The sequence below is a fragment of the Mirounga angustirostris genome, unplaced genomic scaffold (assembly GCF_029215605.1).
Source record: "Mirounga angustirostris isolate CCGP_5_RB_7025 unplaced genomic scaffold, mMirAng1.0.hap1 SCAF_11, whole genome shotgun sequence".
Taxonomy (NCBI): domain Eukaryota; kingdom Metazoa; phylum Chordata; class Mammalia; order Carnivora; family Phocidae; genus Mirounga; species Mirounga angustirostris.
Window position 1 is genome coordinate 79,500,544 of NW_026991719.1, and position 25,450 is coordinate 79,525,993.

Here is a 25,450-nt window from a genome sequence, read left to right on the forward strand (position 1 = left end):
AGACTACATCAAAGTAAAAAGCCTTTGCACAGTGAAGGAAATTATCAGCAAACAAAAAAAGCAATCTGTTGAACAAGAGAAGATATTTGCAAGTAATATATCCAGTAAGGGGTTAATATCTAAAGTATATAAAGAACTTATACAACTCAACACCAAAAAAAACCCCAATCTGATTAGTAGCATTTTTTGAAATGGAATAGACTTGACTAGATTAGACTAAACTAGAATAAAATATAAGAGTATAAAGGAATATATTAGTGAGGGAATCATTGTTCTCCAAAAGTTTTCAGTTATGAATGTACTTGTGTACTGAGTCTTGGGTTAAAATTTGTTTCTTAATATGTATCATAATAAAAAATGTTTGAAAGTCAGTATACCAAAGGGTAAAATAAAAGCATAAAACTTATTTTGGCCAACCAAATGAAATGTTCTGATTTCTTCTGCTATAAAAATTTTATTTATTTTGTAGGGATTTTATTTATTTATTTGACAGAGAGGGAGAGAGAGAGAGAGCACAAGTGGGGGGAGCACAGGCAGAGGGAGAGGGAGAAGCAGGCTCCCCGCTGAGCAAGGAGCCCAATATGGGACTCAATCTCAGGACCCTGGGATCATGACCAGAGCCGAAGACAGACGTTTAACTGACTGAGCCACCCAGGCACCCCTGCTATAATTTTTTTTAAAATATATTGATAGTAAGGATAGGGCATTTAATTTGGAAATAGTTCTTCCCTGTAGCTTACTTATATATTCATACAAATACAAACATGACTGAGGACTCAAGCAGTGGCTTTCAAAGTGTGCTGTACACCAAATATCATTAATCCCTAATTTCAAATTCTTCCACCAGCCAATACTTCAGTCTGCAAGTCAATTATAGTTTATGCTTTGATCCAGTAAACTAATAAATTTGCAAATACGTATTGAATTTCAAAACATATACATGGCACACCTAGACTTCAGCACAGTTTTCCATCTAGTAGACTATAAATGTGGACATTCCCAACAGAAATTTAAAAACTATAGACTACAACCTGAAAACATCACAGAAAACTTATAGACCCCAGATTGCAATTCACAACAGCAATTCCCTAAAACCTAGGCAGTCCTCTTTTATTTTTTGTAGCATGCAGAAGATCTTCCATTTTCAGAGGCATTGAGAACTTAATTATGTTAATAGGATCTTAGAGGAAACCTTTTTTATAGATACAGAATAGAAAAATAAAAGAATATTTATGACTCTTCATATTTCCAGTGGTGTGAAAACGTTTGCCTTCAGCTATCTACAATTTCTAAGCTATTCTCTTTATTTCCTTCTCTGCTTCTGGAGAACATGTATGTGATCTCTCTAGTCCAACAATACTACCTGTGGCAATGGAAGAAAACATAGAAATTATAAATAAAAAGACAACTGGCCTATTCTATGGCTGTGGCAGTTAGAGATTTGTGTTGAAAAGGCTCAAGTTTTGGAGTTAGACTATGAAACTTTGGGAATGTTTCCTAAACTGGTTGAGTTTTAGTTTTCTTGTTTTCAATGTGGGGATGATGGCAACAATATACTTACCTGACAGGGTTTTGCATGAAGATTTAATAAGATTAAGTATCTTTAAAAATATTAGTTCTCATTACTGTTTTTGATAGTGCTCAACCAAAGTTGTCTCACTGGACTATAAAAGAACCTATATTATGGTCACAGGCTCATGCCTTAACCAAAACTCTCACTATTCCAATCCTCAAGTTAAAAAATAAATAAAAGACAACTTTATCAAAACCTTATTACCTTTTATGAGCCATAGTTAGAAGGCAGACATACCACATTCATGACATTGTACTGGTTGTTTAGAACTTCAGGAAATTCATCCAATATTGATAATACTTAAATAAGAAAAAAGAAGAAAACAACCTCATAGACAGCTGACTGTAACCATACAGTGGAGCATAAAAAAGTAAATCATATTAAATGAAACAATTTCAATGTTTCATTGACCACATTCCAAATTATAGAAGCTCTATATAGGGAGTGTAGTCTAAGGTAAAACTTTGGAATTAAAGTCCAAATATGATTTCAAGTCCTAGTTGAACACTGGGAAAGTCACAACCTCTGAGAGCCTCCAATGTTTTATCTGTAGATGGAGATTAAACAAGTTTGCTCTGCTTATACAACAATATATATCAACTTCTTGGAAACAGGTGCTATAAATATATGTGATCATGGTTTCCCCATACAACTCTACTAGATGGATTTTTAATTATCATTCTCTTTTTACAAAATACATGAAACTGGTGTTCAAAGAGATTAAATAACTGGCTCAAACTTAAATAAAAAATGTAGCAGAACCAAGACTCAATTCTAGACTTATGACCCCATAGGACTTCTAACACCATTTGATTGTACTATAACTATTTCCATTACTGTTGTGAAGATTCTGGATGTAATCATTGTAAGAAATTGTTGTGTATACTGTAAAGTACTATATGAATGTAAAGCATCATTATTGCTATTGATTCCAACAGCTTAAAGATCTACACTTTGTTATAATGTCTTTTTTTTAAGATTTTATTTATTTACTTGAGATATAGAGAGAGAGCAGGAGCATGAATGGGGGGAGAAGAGAGGGAGAGGGACAAGTGACTCCCCACTGAGCAGGGAGCCTGAAGTGGAACTCCATCCCAGGACCCTGAGATCATGACCCGAGCTGAAGGCAAATGCTTAACCAACTGAGCCACCCGGGAGCCCTATAATAAGTCTTAAATCATGATTCATGACATACCAAATTAACTAAACCTTGAACTCTAAGACCCAAATGTTCTTATGAAGCATGACTAAAAACAAATGGAATGATATTGATCAGTCCTAAATATAATAGTACCTAATTTTAACATTTGCCTATAAAAGTTTCATTTATCTCCTATATCTTATATATCACATAGGGAAAAGTAACTTTGTCTCTTATCTGTCATTATTTTTTTAAAGATTTTATTTATTTGACAGAGAGAGACACAGCGAGAGAGGGAACACAAACGGGGGGAGTGGGAGAGGGAGAAGCAGGCTTCCCGCCAAGCAGGAGCCCGAGGCAGGGCTTGATCCCAGGACCCTGGGATCATGACCTGAGCTGAAGGCAGATGCTTAACGACTGAGCCACCCAGGCACCCCTCTTATCTGTCATTATTTATCCCTAAGGAAAAAAGATCTCTGTCTTTGCCCCATCACCAAATTTTAATAGATAAAACAGGATATAATGGAGAAGTCTGAAGTGCAGAGAATTAGGGATTTTATTCCTTCTCCTTCCTTTTGTAAGCCAGTTTGAATCCTTTTACTATAATCTCACAGGCATTAAATATTTGTTCAATGAAATAAGGATATTCTTTTTAGAGAGGTCCTCTCAATAGAAAATGGATAATCTAATCCAAGGAAAATAGGAGGGGAAGAAATAAATTTACTTATAGAATGTAGAACTAACAACTTTGAACCATTGCTGTATAGAATTTCTAAAACATCGAAGCTCCCTTTGTTCAGGCCAGCCATTTTTGCCAAAAGACAAATGCTGAAATATGAAAAAAAAAATTATTTTCCTGTTATAAGGTATATATTGTGTAATTCCATAAATTCACAATAGATAATGATCAACCAAATTGAGTGTTTAATGTGATTTAAGCCTGAGATCCTTGTTCAATAAAATATTTTATAATATATAGCCATTTAACAAAATAACATCTTTACCATTTTATGGATTTCATAATCATGTCTCTCATCTTACTAGTGTACAGAAATCAGTACTGGTGGTTACAAATCAAAGTGTCCACCCACTTTATCTCTCATAATTTATCTTTCACTTCACAGAATTCCCTCTCCAATAAAATGTCTTTCATAAATTTATAAAACTTAATATAATGTCAAGAATTTTTATAAGACTAATTAAATACTTCATTAAATACTTTTAATGTGTTATTATATTTATAATGAAACATAATATATTTTAAATGAAAATTTTAAAATAATCATTATGAAAACATAAAATACCAAATTGAGACTTACTAAGAAAAGTAGATTTTAGATTGCACTTAATTTTATCACACCCTTAGTGACTAAAACAAATGCTTATCTAATTTCTATCTTCAACAGTTTGTCAAATTGCCCTAATCTATTATCATAGCTCTGTAAGTTTCTTATCAATCAGACTTAATTTCCATCTTTTCCTCAAATATTACTTTTAAAATGCCATTTGATACATCACAATCCCATAAGAACCAATAGCTAACCCCTCATATTTTTTCCATATATAGTTTCCTGGTATTAATAACAACTTTCTTAGCATTTTATTTCACTTCACACTATGGAAGAGAGAGAAGAGCACACAGGAGATCACACAAGGAAAACACTTCCCCAAAGGCATAGATTATCATGAGGCCTATGCCATGGCTGATGTTGAGTCTGGCAGGCACTGCAGTGGAGAAGGAGAAGAGAAGCCCAGGAATATCTGGAAAAGGTAGCATTAACATTCCATGAACAAAGGGTCAGCAGGTGCCATTATACTCCCTTGCACCTTAACATAGGAGGGCAGCTAACCTGAACACTGGCTTTTTGTTATACTTTACTCCAAATTCCAAGCTCCTCTGCATTGATATAACTGCCCTTCTGGAACACACCTGCACTAGCCCCAGCATGGCGTGACCCTCTCCCAGAGGACCAGCTCAAGTCTGTACCACACCAGGTCCCTAAAGTATGGAGTTTTAAAACTCAGCTGGCCTGCCTGGGATAAAACACAGGAGCACTGCACTGTCAGGTGGGCAGATGGCCTGGACACAGATAAGGTGAAGGCAGGGAACTGAGAGATGCCTGGGACACAGAAGGGGAGATTACTCTTCTGTGAGAACTTCCTGGACAACAGAGGACATGAACTCCCCTCTCCAGATAGGAGGGAGATGTCTGGGATGTTTACCTCCTCCACCCTTTGGCATAAACTAACTTCAGTAAGCAGAACAGTGCCAACAGTGGTGACATACACCACTTACACCAAGCCCCACCCCCTGTGCTCTGCAAGTGCTTTTTTACTAGGGCAAGTGTGGCTGAGAACCAGAGCAACAAGTCCCTACCCCAGAAGACCAGCACAAACCCCTTGCACCCGCCAAGTATACTGACCATAGAGAGCTCCACGATTCAGCTCTAGTGGAAATAGTATCAGATCTCTGTAAACAAGCAGAACAGAGCACACCTAGCATACTTTGGATAAGTTCCAAACATTCCCCATGTCAGGCAAGAGAAACTTTGCAGAGCATTGACCTGAGGGAAAGAGCAGCCAAAACACAATAGCAGAGTACACAGCATACACCAGAAACATTGCCTGAAGTGCTAGGACCTGGACAGTATATGACCTCTTCTTCATAAAGCCATTACTCTCAGGACCAGGAAACATAACAGGCTTTCCTAACACATGGAAGAAGACAGATACCAAGACAAAATGCCAACATGGAGGAATTCATCCCAAAAGAAAGAACAAGAAAAGCCAGGAATCTAATTGAAACAGATATAATATGCCTGAACCAGAATTTAAAACAACAATCATAAAGATACTTGCTGGGCTTGAGAAAAGCATAGAAAACACTAAGGTGTCCCCTACCACAGAGATAAGAGACCTAAAACCTAGCCAGGCTAAAATAAGAAATGCTATAACCAAGATGTGAAGCCAACTGGATGTAATGACCAAAGGATGGAAGAAGAAGAGAAACAAATAGGTGATATAAAAGATAAAATTATGGAAAATGATGAAGCTAAAATGAAGAGGGGAAGAAAAGTATTGGATCATGATTGCAGACTTAGGGAACTCAGCAACTCCATAAAGCATATTAACATTGGTATCATAGGACTCCCAGAGGAAGAAAAGAGGGAAAAAAGGGCAAAAGTCATATTATTTGAGCAAATTATAGCTGAAAATTTCCTTAATCTGGGGAAGGAAACAGACATCCAAATCCAGGAGACACAGAGAACTCCCATTAAAATCAACAGAAGCAGGTCAACAATATAGTAAGATTTGCAAAATATACAGAAAAGGAAAATATCCTTAAAGCAGCAAGAGAAAAGAAATTCCTAACTTACAAGGCAAGACAGATAAGGTTAGCAGCAGACCTATCCACAGAAACTTAGTAGGACAGAAGACAGTGTCATGATATATGCAACATGATGAATGGGAAAAATATGCATCCAAGACTATTTTATCCAGCAAGGTTGTCTTTCAGAATAGGAGGAGAGATAGAGTTTCCCAGACAGACAAAAACTAAAAGAACACTAAACCAGCCTGTAAGAAATTTTAAGGGGAACTCTTTGAGTGGGAAAGAAACACCAAAAGAGACAAAGACTAGAAGGGAACAGAGAAAATCTCCAGAAACAATGACTTTACAGGTAATACAATGGCACTAAATTCATACCTATCACTGGTCACTCTGAATGTAAATGCACTAAGTTCCCCAATCAAAAGTTATAGAGAGAATCAATTAAAAAAAAGAAGAAGAAGAAGACCCATCTATATGCTGCCTACAAGAGGCTCATTTTAGACACCAGCAGATTGAAAGTGAGGGAATGGAGAACCATATATCATGTTAATGGATGTCAAAAGAAGGCTGGGGTACCCATGCTTATATAAGACAAGCTAGATTTTAAACCAAAGACTATAACAAAAGATGAAGAATAGCATTATATCATAAAAAGGGGTCTATCCAACAAGAAGATCTAACAATTGTAAGTGCTATGCCCACAACATGGGACCACCCAAAGATATAAACCAATTAATAACAAACATAAAGAAACTCATGGATAGTAGTACAATAATGGCAAGGGACTTTAATACTCTATTTGCAGCAATAGAGAGAATTTCTAAGCAGAAAATCAACAAGGAAACAATGGTTTTGAAAGACACACTTGACCAGATGGCTTAACAGATATATTCAGAATAATTCATCCTAAAGTAGCAGAATGCACATTGTTTTTGAGGGCACATGGAACATTCTCCAGAACAGATCACATACTGGGTTACAAAATAGGCTTCAAACCACAAAAAGATTGAGATTGTATTATGCATATTTTCAGATCATAAAGCTAGGAACCTTGAAGTCACCCACAAGAAAAAATTTGGAAAGATAAAAAATACATGGAGGTTAAAGAAAATCGTACTAAAGAATGAATGGGTGATCCAGGAAATTAAGGAAGAAATAAAAAATACATGGAAACAAATGAAACAGAAAACATTATGGTCCAAATCTTGTGGGATGCAGCAAAAACAGTCGTAAGAAGTAAGTATATAGCAATAGAGGCCAACCTCCAGATGTAAGAAAAGACTCAGATACAAAACCTAAACTTATGCCCAAAGAGCTAGAAAAATAACAAATGAAGCCTAAAGCCAACAGAAGAAGAAACATAATAAAGATTAGAGCAGAAATAAATGATACAGAAATTAAACACACACACACACACACACACAGTAGAACAGATCAGAGAAACCGGGAGCTGGTTCTTTGAAAAAAATTAAAGAAATTGATAAACCCCTAGCCGACTTATCAAAAAGAAAAGACAGGGATGCCTGAGTAGGTCAGTCGGTTAAGTGTCTGCATTCGGCTCAGGTCATGATCCCAGGGTCCTGGGATTGAGTCCCGCATCGGAATCTTTGCTCAGTGGGGAGCGTGCTTCTCCTTCTGCCTGCCCCTTCCCCTGCTTATGCTCTCTCTCTCTAACAAATAAATAAATTAATTAATAATAAATAAATAATAAATAAAATCTTAAAAAAAGAGAGAGAGAAGAGAAAGGATCCAAATAAATAAAATCACATCACGAATGAGAAATGGGTGTTCACAAACAACACCACAGAAATACTAACAATCATAAGAGAATATTACAAAAACTTATGTGCCAACAAATTGGGCAATCTGAGAGAAACGGATAAAGTCCTAGAAACACATAAACTACCAAAACTGAAACAGGAAGAAAGAGAGCACTTGAACAGACTGATAACCAGCAATGAAATTGAATCAGTAATCAAAAATTTCCCAAGAAACAGATATCAAAGGCCAGGTGGCTTCCCAGGGGAATTCTACAAAACATTTAAAGAAGAGTTAATACTTATTATTTGCGAACTGTTCCAAAAAATAGAAATGGAAGGAAAGCTTCCAAACTCTTTCTACAAGGCCAGCTTTACCTTGATTCCCAAACCAGACAGAGACTCCACTAAAAAAGAGAATTATAGACCAATATCTTTGATGAACATGGATGCAAAAATTCTCAAAAAGATACTAGCAAATAGAATCCAACAGTATATGAAATGAATTATTTATCATGATCAAGTGGTATTTATTCCTAGGCAGTAAGAGTTGTTCAATATTCTCAAATCAATCAGTATAAAACACCATATTATAAAAGAAAGCATAGGAACCATATGATCCTCTTAATGTCAATCCTTTTGACAAAATACAGCATCCATTCTTGAAAAACCCCCTCAACAAAGTAGGGATACCTCAATATCATTAAGGCCATATATGAAAGACCCATAGCTAATATTATTCACAACAGGGGAAAATTGAGAGCTTTTCCTCTATGGTCAGGAACAAGACAGGGATGTCCACTCTTACCACTGTTATTTAACATAGTACTGGAAATCCTAGCCTTAGTAATCTGATAACAAAAAGAAATAACAGGCATCCAAACTGGCAAGGAAGTAGTCAAACTTTCACTCTTCACAGAGGACATAGGTAGAAAACCCAAGGGACTCTACCAAAAATTTGCTAGAACAGAACATGAATTCAGTAAAGTCACAGGATAGAAAATCAACACACAGAAATCTGTTGCATTTCTATACACCAATAATGAAGCAGCAGAAAGAGAAATCAAGGAATTGATCCCATTTACAATTGCACCAAAAACCATAAGATATGTAGGAATAAACCTAACTGAAGAGGTAAAAGAACTGTACACTGAAAATTATAGAACACTTATGAAAGAAATTGAAGATGACACAAAGAAATGGAAAGATATTCCATGCTCATGGATTGGAAAAACAAATAGTGTTAAAATGTCTATACTTCCCAAAGCGATCTACATATTTAATGCAATCCCTATCAAAATTCCACCAGCATTTTTCAGAGAGCTAGAACAAACAATCCTAAAATTTGTATGGAACCACAAAATATCCCAAATAGCCAAAATTATGTTGAAAAAGAAAAGCAAAGCTGAAGGCATCACAATTCCAGACTTCAAACTATATTACAAAGCTGTAGTCATCAAGACTACACAAAACAGACACATAGATCAATGGAATAGAATAGAGAGATCAATGGCACAGACATCTATGTGTCTGTCACAAAAACAGACACAAAAATCAATGGAACAGAATACAAAACCCAGAAATGGACCCACAACTAAATGGTCAACAAATCTTTGACAAGACAGGAAAGAATATCCAATGGAAAAAAGATAATATCTTAGGGGTGCCTGGGTGGCTCAGTCTGTTAAGCGTCTGCCTTCGGCTCAGGTCATGATCCCGGGGTCCTGGGATTGAGCCCCGCATCAGGCTTCCTGCTCAGCAGAGAGCCTGCTTCTCCCTCTCCCTCTGCCTGCCGCTCTGCCTATTTGGGCTCTCTCTGTCAAATAAATAAATAAAATCTTAAAAAAAAAAAGAAAAAAGTATCTTCAACAAATGGTGTTGGGAAAATTCAACAGCCACATGCAAAAGAATGAAACTGGACCACTTTCTTACACAATACAGAAAAAGAAATTCAAAATGGATGAAAGACCTAAATGTGAGAAAGGAAACCATCAAAATCCTGGAGAAGAACACAGGCAGCAACCTCTTTCACATTGCCTGCTCCAGCTTTTTACTAGACACATCTCTGGAGATAAGGGAATCAAAAGCAAAAATGAACTATTTGGACTTCATCATGATAAAAGCTTCTGCACAGCAAAGGAAACAATGAACCAAACTAAAAGGCAACCTTCAGAATGGGAGAAGATATTTGCAAATGACATATCTGGTAAAGGATTAGTATCTAAATTGTATAAAGAACTTATTAAACTCAACACTCCCCCAAAAATAATCAAGTTAAGAAATGGGTGCTATACCTAAAAAATGAGTCATGGAACACTACATCAAAAACTAATGATGTACTGTATGGTGACTAACATAACATAATAAAATTAAAAAAAAGAAGGAAAGAAAGAAAGAAGAAAGAAAGAAAGAAAGAAAGAAAGAAAGAAAGAAAGAAAGAAAGAAAGAAAGAAAGAAAGAAAGAAAGAAAGAAAGAAAGAAAGAAAGAAAAGAAAGAAAGAAAAGAAATGGGCAGAAACATGAATAGACATTTTTCCAAAGAAGACATAGAGATGGCTAACAGAAACATATAAAGATGTTCAACATCCCTCATCATCAGGGAAATACATATGAAAACTACAATTAGATACCACCTCACACCTGTAAGAATCACAAAAATTAACAACACAGGAAATAACAGATTTTGGAAGGATGCAGAGAAAGGGGAACTGTCTTACACTGTTGGTGGGAATGCAAACTGGTGCAAACACTCTGGAAAATAATATGGCGGTTCCTCAAGAAGTTAAAAATACAACTACCCTTCCATCCAGCAATTGCACTACTAGGTATTTACCTAAAGGTTACAAAAATACTGATTGGAAGTGATACATGCATCCCGAATTTTATAGTAGCATTATCAATTATAACCAAGTTATGGATAGAGTCCAAATGTCCATTGACAGGTGAATGGATAAAGAGGTGTGATATATATTAGTCAGTAATGGATCTTGTCATTTGCAACGACGTGGATGGAACTGGAGGGTATTATGTTGAGCGAAATAAGTCAAACAGAGAAAGACATGTATCATATGACCTCACTGATATGAGGAATTCTTAATCGCAGGAAACAAACTGAAGGTTGCTGGAGTGGGGGGTGGGTTTGGAGGGATGGGGTGGCTGGGTGATAAACACTGTGGAGGGTATGTGCTCTGGTAAGTGCTGTGAATTGTGCAAGACTGTTGAATCTCAGATCTCTACCTCTGAAACAAATAATGTAATATATGTTAAGGAAAAAAGAAGAAGAAGAAGAAGAAGAAGGAAGAGGAGGAGGAGGAGGAGAAGAAGAAGAAGAAGAAGAAGAAGAAGAAGAAGAAGAAGAAGAAGAAGAAGAAGAAGAAGAAGAAGAAGAAGAAGAAGAAGAAGAAGAAGGAGAAGGAGGTAGCAGGAGGGGAAGAATGAAGCAGGGGAAATCAGAGGGGTAGACGAACCATGAGAGATGATGGACTCTGAAAAACAAACTGAGGGTTCTAGAGGGGAGGGGGGTGGGAGGATGGGTTAGCCTGGTAATGGGTATTGAGGAGGGCACATTCTGCATGGAGCACTGGGTGTTATGCACAAACAATGAATCATGGAACACTACATCTAAAACTAATGATGTAATGTATGGGGATTAACATAAGAATAAAAAAAAGAAAAAAGAAAAAAAAAGAATGGAATCTTGCCATTTGAAAAGATGTGGATGAAGCTAGATTATGTTATGCCAAGTGAAATTAGTCAGAGAAAGACAAATACCATATGATTTCACTCATATGTGGAATTTAAGAAACAAAACAGATGAATATGGGGAGGAGGAGAGAGACAAACTATAAAATAGACTCTTAACTATAGAGAACAAACTGAGTGTTGCTGGAGAGGAGGTTAGCAGGGGAATGGGTTAAATGGGTGATGGGTATTATGTAAGGCACTTCTTGTGATGAGCACTGGATGTTATATGTAAGTGATGCATCATTAAATTCTACTCCTGAAACTAATAGTACACTATATTTTAACTAAATGGAATTTAAATAAAAACATAAAAAGAAGAAAGTCCAGGAACAATATGTAATCTTTAGCTTTTTCAGAGTTTATTTCTCTATATTTAACTATATTTAATCTTTGAATAGAGGCTTTAAAATGTGCTCAGCACAGCAATTTGCTAGTTTTCAAATAAAGACATATGATCAAGTTTTGTCATACTATGGGTTGTTTGTGCCAAGTACTGAGTGTAAAAAGTAACTTTTTAAATTCAAATTTCCCTTCATCCTACTGTGTTTAGTACAACTACAATATAACCAGCACTCAATAAATGCCTGCTAAATTTTAATTCTCTAAATCATGAAATAATTTTATGTTTTATTTTTTAAGAGATTTTATTTATTTATTTGAGAGAGAGAACATGAGTGTGAGGGGGCAGAAGGAGAGGGAGAAGCAGATTCCCCACTGAGCAGGGAACCTGACACAGAGCTTGATCCCAGGACCCTGAGATTATGACCTAAGCTGAAAGCAGACACTTAACCAACTGAACCACCCAGGTGCCCCAAAATCATGAAATGATTTTAAATCACAGTCTGGATTTATGTTTTAAAGCTTAAACTGAATCCCTGAAGTGACCAATGGTTGGTGCTTATCCTGGAAATAAAGACCCCCCCCCCAATCGTCTTGGCATCTCTGCCATTGAGTAATAGTGTACATATGTTCATAATAAATCTTATCCATTACATCAATGTTGGACATTGAACGTTTAGCTCTCTATTATAATTTGAGATCATTGGTCAAGAGCTACTACCTAACTGAGGACTATTTTTATTTTAAGACCAGGCTCAAGAGCAAACTGTCATTCATACTTTAAAGTGAACACAATTAAAATGGTAACAAATGATTTATATGCTCAGTTTCCAAAACAGAACAAGTTTCCCAATGGGTTTAGTGTGCCTGTTTATTGAAAATATGGGGGGCACATAAATACATCCAATAAAATCTTACTTCTGCCAAACTACAAAAAGGACACATGGGAAAACTTGATATAAGAAAAAACAATAATGGATCAGCTATAAAATAGTAATAAAGAATAAAGAGATTAAAGTAAGGCATTCTGGTAATTTAATATGAAAAATACAAGGTGGAAAATGAAAATTACTTTTAGTAGTTTTGAAAAAATGAGTTGGTACAAATGAGGGAAAATCACTTGTACTGAAATATTAGAGTTAACATGACTGTCAACTACTTTGAGAATTTATCACTTTTAAACAGATTGATAGTGAATTTAGATTGTTTTTCTGCAATTACAAATTACAATTACCTTAAAATATTTCTGCCATGATGCAATGTTTAGAATTTAATGAGACCTCATGTTAAATAAAACTTTAAAAGAGCAGCATCATGAGAACCTATTAAACATTAACTCTTATCAAAAGTGAGGACCCATTAATAAATTTTAACATGCTCAGAAAAAATTTATTTGGAAAATTTTGTGTCTTCGAGTATGCATCTCAAGGAGAGCAAAGGACATGGGAATTTTTTTCAGAAAATCTGGCTTAAAAATATGAATACAGCTAAAGTTTTTTGTAAACATCATCTAAACCAATGCTTCTTAAACTATCTGTGGGGAAGAGCAGTTAATTTTCCAAATCTCCAATGTGTTCCAGACCAAAGTTCTATAAAATATAATAAAAATAGCTAGGAAAATGGAAGAGAAATAATAAAAAAATACACAAAAGACATGCCTATATTTTTAATATTATAGATTCAATAAACATTAAATTGCTTAATGAAATTGCTACAAAACTAGCTTTTTTAAAAATATTTTATTTATTTGACAGAGAGATAGAGAGAAAGCACAAGCAGGCAGAGAGGCAGGCAGAGGGAGAGGGAGAAGCAGACTCCCCACCGAGCAGGGAGCCCAACGCAGGGCTTGATCCCAGGACCCCAGGACCACCACCCGAGCCGAAGGCAGACGCCTAACCGACTGAGCCACCCAGGCGCCCCGCTACAAAGCTAGCTTATCACAGGCCGTGACACAGTAACGTTTTGTAGACTAGTACCTACCTGGGTACTCACAATCTGTATCCCTTATTTAAAACAAAAATAAAGAGAATCTTTTAGAGAAAATATACTAATACAGCAGAAAGACAAAAAAATGAAATCAATCAAAGCTCTACTTACTGAAGACACTTTATTAAAAGGAAAGGGACTACTCTTTCCCGACTTAGGTATAAAAAAGCCATTTGTTTTGCATGGTGTATAAAATACCCCCTATAAACACAAAACTTATAAGTACACACACACACACAAAAAAAATATTTCTAAGATCTTCTCTAACTCCTAAACATTACAACATTAAGCATATATGAATCCATCAACTATCTGGGTTAAATTTATATTTTTATATTAATTATTTTATAAAGTTATAATTATAAAAATGTCCTCTTTATATGAGCTTTGATTTTCATTTATGCAATAAATATTTACTGATGGACCACTGTATGCCAGGCACTATGCTAAGTACTAAAGCTCAGTGTGTTAAACCTGACTTTGAGTACTGTTATGCTTATAAACTCTTCTGCCAAAGGTATAATAGGTGAGGCCATCTCCAGTTTAAGAACAGTAAAGTGTGGATTATTACAAGTCTTAAACTGGTTTAATTTTTTTCTTTATTTTATTTTGTTTATGTTTTTATATAAATTCCAGTTAGTTAACCTACAGTGTAATATTTGTTTCAGGTGCAGAAGTTAGTGATTCAAGACTTAGATACAACACTCGGGGCTCATCACAAGTGCACTCCTTAATACCCATCACCGATTTAACCCATCTCCCCTACCCACCTCCCCTCTGGTAATTATCAGTGTCTTCTCTATAATCAAGAGTCAGTTTCTTGGTTTGCCTCTCTCTCTTTTCCCTTTGCTCACTTGTTTTGTTTCTTAAATTCCACATGAGTGAAATCATATGGTATTTGTCTTTCTGATTGATTTTGCTTAGTGTAATACTCTCTGGCTCCAACCATGTCACTGCAGATTGCTAGACTTCATTCTTTTTTTAATGGCTGTATATATATATATATATATATATATATATATATATATATATATATATATATATATATATACACACACACACACACACACACACATACACACACCACCTCTTCTTTATCCATTCATTAGTCAAGGGACACTTGGACTGTTTCCATAATTTGGCTATTGTAGATAATGCTGCTATAAATATCAGGGTGTATGTATCCCTTTGAATTAGTATTTTTGTATTCTTTGGGTTAATGCCTAGTAATGTTGTTGCTGTATCATAGGGTAAATGTATTTTTAACTTCATGAGGAAGGAACCTCCATACTATTTTCCAGAGTGGCTGCACCACTTTACATTCCCACCAACAGTGCAAGAGTTTTCTCCTTTCTCCACATCCTCACCAAATATTTTCTTTAAAGAACACAATACAGGAGTGCTTGTGTGGCTCAGACAGTTAGGTATCTGACTCTGGATTTCAGTTCAGGTCATGGTCTCAGGGTCCTGGGATTGAGCCCTGCATCAGGCTCCACACTCAGTGGGGAGTCTACACAAAATTCTCTCTCTCCCTCTCCCTCTGCCCCTCCCCCCACTTATGCACACACACACACACACACACTCTCTCTCTCCTCTCTCTCTCTCTCAAAGAATGTTCATTTTTAGGCCATTTCATTAATTTTACATATTAAACACCAAATTTACAAACTCAACATATTTTTATTTTTAGGTTTTTGGAAAGCAAAGTCCTACATATAGATTTGGGAAATATTGATGGGAGAAAAATTTGGAAAAAATAACTTCAAGGCCTTTCCTGTACCCCTCTTATATTTTAATATTAATGGCAAATATATAAGAAATTAAGTAGAAAATATATTATTTTGACCTACCATTGTGATCATTTGAAGATTAAAGTGGACATGATGCTTATTTTTTAGCAAAAATAAATGCCATAGTTTCCAAGTAACTATGCATTGACTATATAAGCATAATATTATCGAAATACTACATTCATCCTATACTTATTTCATGAAGCTAAATCAACTCTTTGGAGATATCAAAGAAGAAAAAAGTACATTACAAATCTTTTTTTTTTTTTTTTACCTTCATTTATGCCTCAGAATAGAAACTCTAAACTCTAAACAAATCCACTGAGATTACTACTAGGTTTTGGTGCAAACTTCTATTAGCTTACTGATTTACTGTACTAATGAGAGTATTTAAATGTCTTAATTTCGGGCACCTGGGTGGCTCAGTTGGTTGAGCGACTGCCTTCGGCTCAGGTCATGATCCCGGAGTCCTGGGATCGAGTCCCACATCGGCCTCCCTGCTTAGCAGAGAGTCTGCTTCTCCCTCTGACCCTCCCCCTTCTTGGGCTCTCTCTCTCTCTCTCATTCTCTCTCTCAAATAAATAAATAAAATATTTAAAAAAAAGGTCTTAATTTCTTCTGATGGAAAAACTGAGCTGTGCTTTCAAAAGCTTTGATGGACATAACTAACCCGATACCCAGTCCTTGGTAATTTTGTTAATAGTTTACCTTAAAAATAGATTACATTTTAGAGTGCTAGGGCAATGTACATTGAGTGAAAAGTGCAGAAATTGTGGGAAAATATCATCAGGTGGAATTTAATACATACATGTAAAGTTATAAAAATCTACTTTGAATGGAAGGAATGGCTCAATAAGTTAAACTCCCACAAAGATTTGAGCAGCTTTTACTGTTACCAAAAAAATTAGAAGTTCTAGATATTGAATAAGTAGGACTTATTTGAGTCAATGTCACAATAATATCTGAGTTCTCAAGTTTGGTCTGAAAGGTTAGGAAAATTATAATGTAGCAAAAATTATATAGAAAAATTTTCTTTATAAAAAATAAGATATAGAAAATTTAGTAAATTATTTATAGCGATAAAAAGCCTAAAAAGAGGAAGAAAATAATTGAATCATATTTACTTGTTGACAAATTAATGTATCACTTAAGATATTCAGCAAAATGGGTATGTTTATAGAGGAGATGAAACAGTTAATGACATGTTCTTTTAAATTAAGATATGATCTTTATTGTGAAGACAAAATAAATACATGTGGGACAAATCGTTAACACCAGACAATATAATTGAATATCAACTTATATTATTCAGTCAATATATGCTATAGGAGATCCCTAAGGGTTCCAGTTTGAAGGCTGGAGCAGTCAGGAGATGAAACTCAAATTGGATATTGTTTAGATATTATTTTGATAAGAAAGGCTCTTCTACATTCTACTTCATCCCCCCAACACACAGATACACACACACACAAACACACACACACTAAAAGGGTGTTAGTTTTTCTTTTCACATTCTGTAAGGTTCATAGGAATACATGGGAAGCCAGACATGTAAAATATGTTATTTTGGAAGAGAATTTTCTGATTCCCAAAGGAGCTGTAAAGACCTCTAAGTATTTTGGGTAACAAAAAAGGAAACCAGATAGATATATTAGTAAAGTTTAGTTGGTTTCTGATAGAAGGTATGAAATAAAACTTTACAAAGTGTTCATGAACACTGCAGGTATTGGACAGGTTATTTGCAAATATCCTTACATCTCCAACCGAAGAACTATGGGTCTCTTTAGCACAATTCTCTGTACTTACCTTTAGGATCAAAAGTACCTGGGGAAATCGGAGGGGTAGACGAACCATGAGAGACGATAGACTCTGAAAAACAAACTGAGGGTTCTAGAGGGGAGGGGCGTGGGAGGATGGGTTAGCCTGGTGGTGGGTATTGAGGAGGGCACATTCTGCATGGAGCACTGGGTGTTGTGCACAAACAATGAATCATGGAACATTTCATCTAAAACTAATGATGTAATGTATGGGGATTAACATAAGAATAAAAAAAAAAGTACCTGTAAGCAGACAAACCAGTTTGAAGAAAATATCCTCAAAATCTTAAATAATTGCAAATGATTATTTCAAATATTTTAAAATTCAACATACATGCAACTAGATGTGCATATATTTATTATGCAGTACAGTATATGCACAGCAATAATTATATATTCAGCTATAAATCCATGTTTATTTAGAACACACACACACCTTCACATACTTATTACTTTCATTTTTATATTTACACGTCAGAGATTTTTCCATGAGCTGAATCAGAAGTGTCAAAGCATAGTAATAGAGGCTATTCACACGCAGCCTAATTACCATCTATTGCTATGTCCATAAGCTTAAATCAGATGTAACAAAGGCTCATTATTTAATCCTATTAACAAAAGCACCCATTCCCAGAGCTCTTTGAATAATAAGGATCTCTTTTTGTTCACTCTCTATCACTGCCAATCAGACTATATTGTTTGAATGCCACTTCAATTCTCTTTATGTAAAACATCACAAACTAAGCCAAAACTCAACATATTTTTCTCCTTTTTACTATTTTTGTAGTGGCTGGTGACACCAGAATTATTTTATTCTATCAGTTTCTTTTTTTATTCTTCTTCAGTTTTTTTTTAATTTAAATTCTAGTTAGAATTATACATACAGAGCAATATTAGTTTAGGAGTAGTTTCATAAATTGTAAGTCATCTTGGATTTCTCTCTAGTCTTAATTACTTAACTATCCTCAATAACAAATCTTTTGTATTCTTCACCCTCAGATTCACTGACACTTTACAACACTTCTGTTGGTTCTCCTCTTTCCTCTCAAACTTTCCTTAGCCTTCTAGACTTTTCTCCTTTTTTGTCAACTTTAAAAGCTTATATTCTATATGATATAGATCTTAGTTCTTAGTTCTCTTATTTTTTCACACTCTCCATTGGTAAACTCATTCAAGAGCAAAGACTTCAATAAAAGTTATATTTTGATGATTTCAGTTTATCTCCAACACAGACCTTTTCTTGACTTACAAATTTGGTTTATAGAAGCATTACAAATCTGTTCAAAACTGTTTCTTCACTTCTTAACTCATCTTAACAATCTTAACTCATTTCTCCCTCTCACTACCCTCTGTATATAATTTCTATATAATAGGTCACAACGCTTTTTAATTTTGCACCAGAAATGTATCATTTAGTCACTCTTTACTTCCACTGTCACTGACACCATGTTTAACTTGAGGACTTAATTTAATCCTAACTTGGAAAGTTACAACAGCATTTTAGTTGCTCTCCCTTTATTTTTTTTTTCAAATTTTTATTTAAATTCTAGTTAGTTAACATATGGTGTAATATTGGTTTCAGGAGTACAATTTGGTGATTCATCACTTACGTATAATACCCAGTGCTATCACTAGTGCCTTCCTTAATACCCATGACCTATTTAACCCATCCCCCTGTCAACCTCCCCTCTAGCAACCCTCAGTTTGTTCTCTATAGTTCAGAGTCTCTTATGGTTTGCCTCCCTCTTTTTCTCCTTTCCCTTTGTTCATCTGTTTCTTAAGTTCCACATATGAGTAAAATCATATGGTATTTGTCTTTCTCTGACTGACTTATTTCACTTAGCATAATACACTCTAGCTCCAACCATGTCATTGCAAACGGCAAGATTTCATTATTTTTGACAACCGAGTGTAATACATATACATATATATTCTTTATGTATTCATCAGTCAATCGACCATTGGGCTCTTCCCTAGTTTGGCTATTGTTGGTAATGCTGCTACAAACATCAGGGTGCAGGTGCCCCTTTGAATCAGTATTTTTGTACACTTTGGGTAAATACCTAGTTGTGCAATTGCTGGGTCATAGGGTAGTTGCATTTTTAACTTTTTGAAGAAGGTCCATACTATTTTCCAGAGTGGCTGCACCAGTTTGTATTCCCACCAACAATGTAAGAGGGTCCCCCTTTCTCTGCATCCTCACCAACAGTTTTGTTAATTTTAGCTATTCTGACAGGTGTGAGATGATATCTTATTGTAGTTTAGATTTGTATTTCCTGACGAAGAGTGATGTTTGTTGAGCATCTTTTCATGTGTCTATTAGCCATCTGTATAACTTCTTTGGGACAATGTCTATTCATGTCTTCTGCCCATTTTTTTTAAAGATTTTATTTATTTATTTCAGAGAAAAAGTGGGTGGGACAGAGGTAGAGATCTGCCCATTTATTAACTGGATTATTTGATTTTTGGATGTTGAGTTTGATAAGTTCCTTATAGATTTTGGAGACTAACCCTTTATCAGATGTCATTTGCAAATATCTTCTCTTATTCTGTACGTTGCCTTTTAGTTTGATTGTTTCCTTCTCTGAGCAGAAGCATTTTATCTTGATGAGGCCCCAATAATTAATTTTTGTTTTGGTATCCCTTGCCTCCAGAGATGTGTCTAGTAAGAAGTTGCTGCAGCCAATGTCAAAGAGGTTGCTGCCTGTGTTCTCCTCTAGGATTTTGATGGTTTCTTTTTCACATTTAGGTCTTTCATCCATTTTTAATTTATTCTTGTGTATGGTGAAAGAAAGTGGACCAGTTTCATTCTTCTGCATACTGCTGTCCAGTTTTCCCAACACCATTTGTCTGTCTTTTTACTATTGGATGATTTTTCCTGCTTTGTCAAAGGTTAGTTGACCATATAGATGTGGGTCCATTTCTGGGTTTTCTATTCCAGTCCATCGATCTATATGTCTGTTTTGGGCTAATAGCATACTGTCTTGATCACTACAGCTTTGTAATAATATGACTTGAACTCTGGAATTGTGATGCCTTCAGCTTTGCTTTTCTTTTTTAATTTCTTTGACTATTTGAGGTATTTTGTGGTTCCATACAAATTTTAGGATTCTTTGTTCCAGCTCTGTGAAAAATGCTGGTGGAATTTTGATAGGGATTGCATTAAATGTATAGATTGCTTTGGGTAGTATGGACATTTTAACAATATTTGTTCTTCCTATCCATAAGTATGGAACATTTTTCCATTTCTTTGTGTCATCTTTAATTGCTTTTGTCAGTGTTCTATAGTTTTCAAAGTACAGATATATTACCTCTTTGGTTAAGTTTATTCCTAGGTATCTTTTGGTTTTTGGTGCAATTGTAAATGGGATCAATTCCTTGATTTCTCTTTCTGCTGCTTCATTATTGGTGTATAGAAATGCAGCAGATTTCTGTACATTGATTTTTGTATCCTGTGACTTTGCTAAATTCATGTATCAGTTCTAGCAATTTTTTGGTGGAGTCTTTTGGGATTTCTACATAGAGTATCATGTCACCTGTGAAGAGTGAAAGTTTGACTTCTTCCTTGCTGATTTGGACACCTGTTATTTATTTTTTTCTGTCTGATTACTGAGGCTAGAACTTCCACTATTATGTTAAATAACAGTGGAGAGAGTGGACATCCCTGTTTTTTTCCTGAATGTAGGGGAAAAGCTCTTAGATTTTCCCCATTGAAAATGATATTAGCTATGGGTCTTTCATATGGCCTTTATGATGTTGAGGTATATTCCCTCTATCCCTGCTTTGTTGAGGGTTTTTAACAAGAATGGTTGCTGTACTTTCTCAAAGGTTTTTCTGCATCCATTGAGAAGATCATATGGTTCCTATCCTTTCTTTTATTAATGTGATGTATCACGTTAATTAATTTGTGAATATTGAACCATCGTTGCAGCCCAGGAATAAATACCACTTAATTGTGGAGAATGATTTTTCTGATTCTTTTGATTTGATTTGCTAGTATCTTGTTGAGAATTTTTGCATCCATGTTCATCAGGGATATTGGCCTGTAATTATTCTTCTTAGTGGGGTCTTTTTCTGGTTTTGGTATCAAGATAGTGTTGGCTTTGTACAATAAATTTGGAAGTTTTCCTTTCATTTCTATTTTTCAAACAATTTGAGAAAAATAGATATTAAATGTCCTTTAAATGTTGGTAATATTTCCCTTGGAAGCTGTCTGGCCCTGGACCTTTGTTTCTTGGGAGATTTTTGATTTCTGATTTAATTTCCTTGCTGGTTATCAGACTGTTCAAATTTTCTATTTCTTCCTTTTTCAGTTTTGGTAGTTTATATGTTTCTAGTAATTTATCCATTTATTCTAAGTTGCCCAATTTGTTGGCATGCAAGTTTTCATACTATTCTTTTATAATTGTTTGTATTTCCATGGAGTAAGTTGTGATCTCTCCTCTCATTCGTGATTTTATTTATTTGGGTCCTTTTTCTTTTTTATTTGATAAGTCTGGCTGGGGCTTATCAATTTTATTCTTTCAAAGAACCTGCTCCTAGTTTCACTGATTTGTTCTACTGTTTTTTCTTTTCTTCTTTCTATATCATTTATTTCTGCTCTGATCTTTATTATTTCCCTTCTGCTGCCTTTAGGCTTTATTTTTTGTTCCTTTTCTAGCTCCTTTAGATTTAAGATTAGGTTTTGTATTTAAGACTTTTCTTGCTATATAATTATCTCTTAGGACCACTTTTGTTGCATTCCAAAGGCTCTGGACTGTCGTGATTTCATTTTCACTTTCTGAATCAGAGATATCTGTGCTGGTTAATTTTACACATCAATTTCAGTGGGCCATTTTGCTTTATTTTATTTATTTATTTTAATTATTATGTTCAGTTAGCTAACATACAGTATGTCATTAGTTTTTTTATGTAGTGTTCAAGGGGATTCATTACTTGCATATAACACCAAGTGTTCATCACAACACGTACCCTAATTAATACCCATCACCTGGCTGCCCAAACCACCCACCCCCTTCCTTTCTGTAACCCTCAGTTTCTTTCCTGGAGTCCATAGTCTTTCATGGTTTGTCTCCCCCTCTGATTTCTTCCCATTCAGTTTTCCCTCTCTTCCCCTATGATCCTCCAGGCTATTCCTTATGTTCCGCATGTGAGTGAAACCATATGATAATTGTCTTTCTCTGCTTGACTTATTTCACTTAGCATAAGCCCCTCCAGTTCCATCCATGTCAGTGCAAATGGTAGGTATTCATACTTTCTGATGGCTGAGGAGTATTCCATTGTATATATGAAACACATCTTCTTTATCCATTCATCTGTTGAAGGGCATTTCAGCTCCTTGCATAGTTTGGCTATTGTGGACATTGTTGCCATGAACACTGGGGTGCATGTACCCCTTCTTTTCACTACATCTGTATCTTTGGGGTAAATACCTAGTAGTGCAATTGCTGGGTCGTAGGGTAGCTCTATTTTTAACATCTCGAAGCACCTCCATAATGTTATCCAGAGTACCTGTACTAGCTTGCATTCCTACCAACAGTGTAAGAGGGTTCCCCTTTCTCCACATCCTCACCAAAACTTGTTGTTTCCTGTCTTGTTAACTTTTGCCATTCTAACTGGTGTAAGGTGGTATCTCATTGTGGTTTTGATTTGTATTTCCCTAATGGCTAGTGACGTTGAACATTTTTTCATGTGTCTGCTAGCCATTTGTATGTATTCTTTGGTGAAGTGTTTGTTCAAGTCTTCTGCCCATTTTTTGCCTGGATTATTTGTTTTTTGGGTGTTGAGTTTGAGAAGTTCTTTATAGATCTTGGATACCAGCCCTTTACCTGTAATGTCATTTGCAAATATCTTCTCCCAATCCATGGGTTGCCTCTTTGTCTTGTTGACTGTTTCCTTTGCTGTACAAAAGCTTTTTATCTTGATGAGGTCCCAAAAGTTCATTTTGTTTGTTTGTTTCCCTTTCCTTTGGAGACATGACTTGAAAGAAGTTGCTGTGGGTGATGTTGAAGAGGTTACTGCCTATGTTTTCCTCTAGAATTTTGAAGGATTCCTGTCTCACATTGAGGTCTTCCATGAATTTTGAGTTTATCTTTGTGTAGGGTGTTAGAGAATGGTCTAGTTTCATTCTTCTGCATGTGGCTGCCCAGATTTCCCAGCACCACTTACTGAAGGGACTGTCTTTCTTCCATTGGATGTTCTTTCCTGCTTTGTTGAGGATTAGTTGACCATAGAGTTGAGGGTCTATTGATGGGGGTCTCTATTCTGTTCCATTGATCTGTGTGTCTGTTTTTGTGCCAGGACCATGCTGTCTTGATGATCACAGCTTTGTAATATAGCTTCAATCAGGCATCATGATGACCCCAGCTTTGGTTTTCTTTTTCAATATTCCCCTGGTGATTCAGGTCTTTTCTGGCTTCATACAAATTTTAGGATTGTTTGTTCCAGCTCTATGAAAAATGTCAGTGCTATTTTGATAGGGATTGCATTGAAAGTGTAAATTGCCCTGGGCAGCATAGACATTTTAATGATGTTTATTCTTTCAATCCATGAGCATGGAATGTTTTCCCATCTGTGTCTTCCTCAGTTTCTTTCATAAGTGTTATGTAATTTCTAGTGTATAGATCCTTTACCTCTTTGGTTATGTTTATTCCTAGGTATATGATGATTTTTGGTGCTATTGTAAGTGGAATTGATTACTTAATTTCTCTTTCTACAGTTACATTGTTAGTGTATAGAAATTCAAATGATTGTTGTGCATTGATTTTGTATCCTGCCATGTTGCTGAATGAGTTCTAATAACTTGGGGGTGTAGTCTTTTGGGTTTTCCACATAAAGTATCATGTCATCTGCGAGGAGAGAGATTGACTTTTTCTTTGCCAATTTGAATGCCTTTTATTTCTTTTTGTTTCTGATTGCTGAGGCTAGGACTTCTAATACTATGTTGAACAATAATGGTGAGAGTGGGCATCCCTGTCATGTTCTTGAACTTAAGGGAAAAGCTCTCAGTTTGTCCCCATCGAGAATGATATTCTCTGTGGGCTTTTTGTAGATGGCTTTTATGATATTGAAGTATGTCCCTTCTATCCCTACACTCTGAAGAGTTTTAATCAAGAAAGGATATTGTATTTTGTCAAACATTTTCTCTGCATTGATTGAGAGGATCATATGGCTCTTGTCTTTTTTTTATTATTATTATTGATCTGCTGTATCACATTGATTGATTTGTGAATGTTGAACAACCCTTGCATCCCAGGAATAAATCCCACCTGGTTGTGGTGAGTAATCTTTTTAAAGTACTGTTGGATCCTATTGGCTAGAATCTTGTTGAGTATTTTGGCATCCATGTTCATCAGGGATATTGGTCTGTAATTCTCCTTTTTGATGGGGTCTTTGTCTGGTTTTGGGATTAGGGTAATGCTGGCCTCAAAGAACAAGTTTGGAAGTTTTCCTCCTATTTCTACTTTTTGAAACAGCTTCAGTAGAATAGGTATTATTTCTTCCTTAAATGTTTGGTAGAATTCCCATGGGGAGCCATCTGGTCCTGGACTCTAGTGTTTTGGGAGGTTTTTGATTACTGCTTTAATTTCATTGGTGTTTATTGATCTGTTCATTGTCTATTTCTTCCTGTTTCAGTCTTGATAGTTCATAAGTTTCCAGGAATGTGTCTATTTCATCTAGCTTGCTAAATTTGTTGGCATATAGTTGCTGGTAATAATTTGTAATAATTGTTTCTATTTTCTTGGTGATAATCATGATCTCACCCCTTTTGTGCATGATTTTATTAATTTGGGTCATTTCCCTTCTTTTGGATAAGTCTGGTCAGAGGTTTATCGATCTTATCAATTCTTTCAAAGGACGAGTTTCTGGTTTTGTTCATCTGTTCTACTCTTCTTCTAGTTTCTATTTCATTGATTTCTGCTCTAATCTTTATTATTTCTCCTTTCCTGCTTGGCTTAGGCTTTATTTGTTG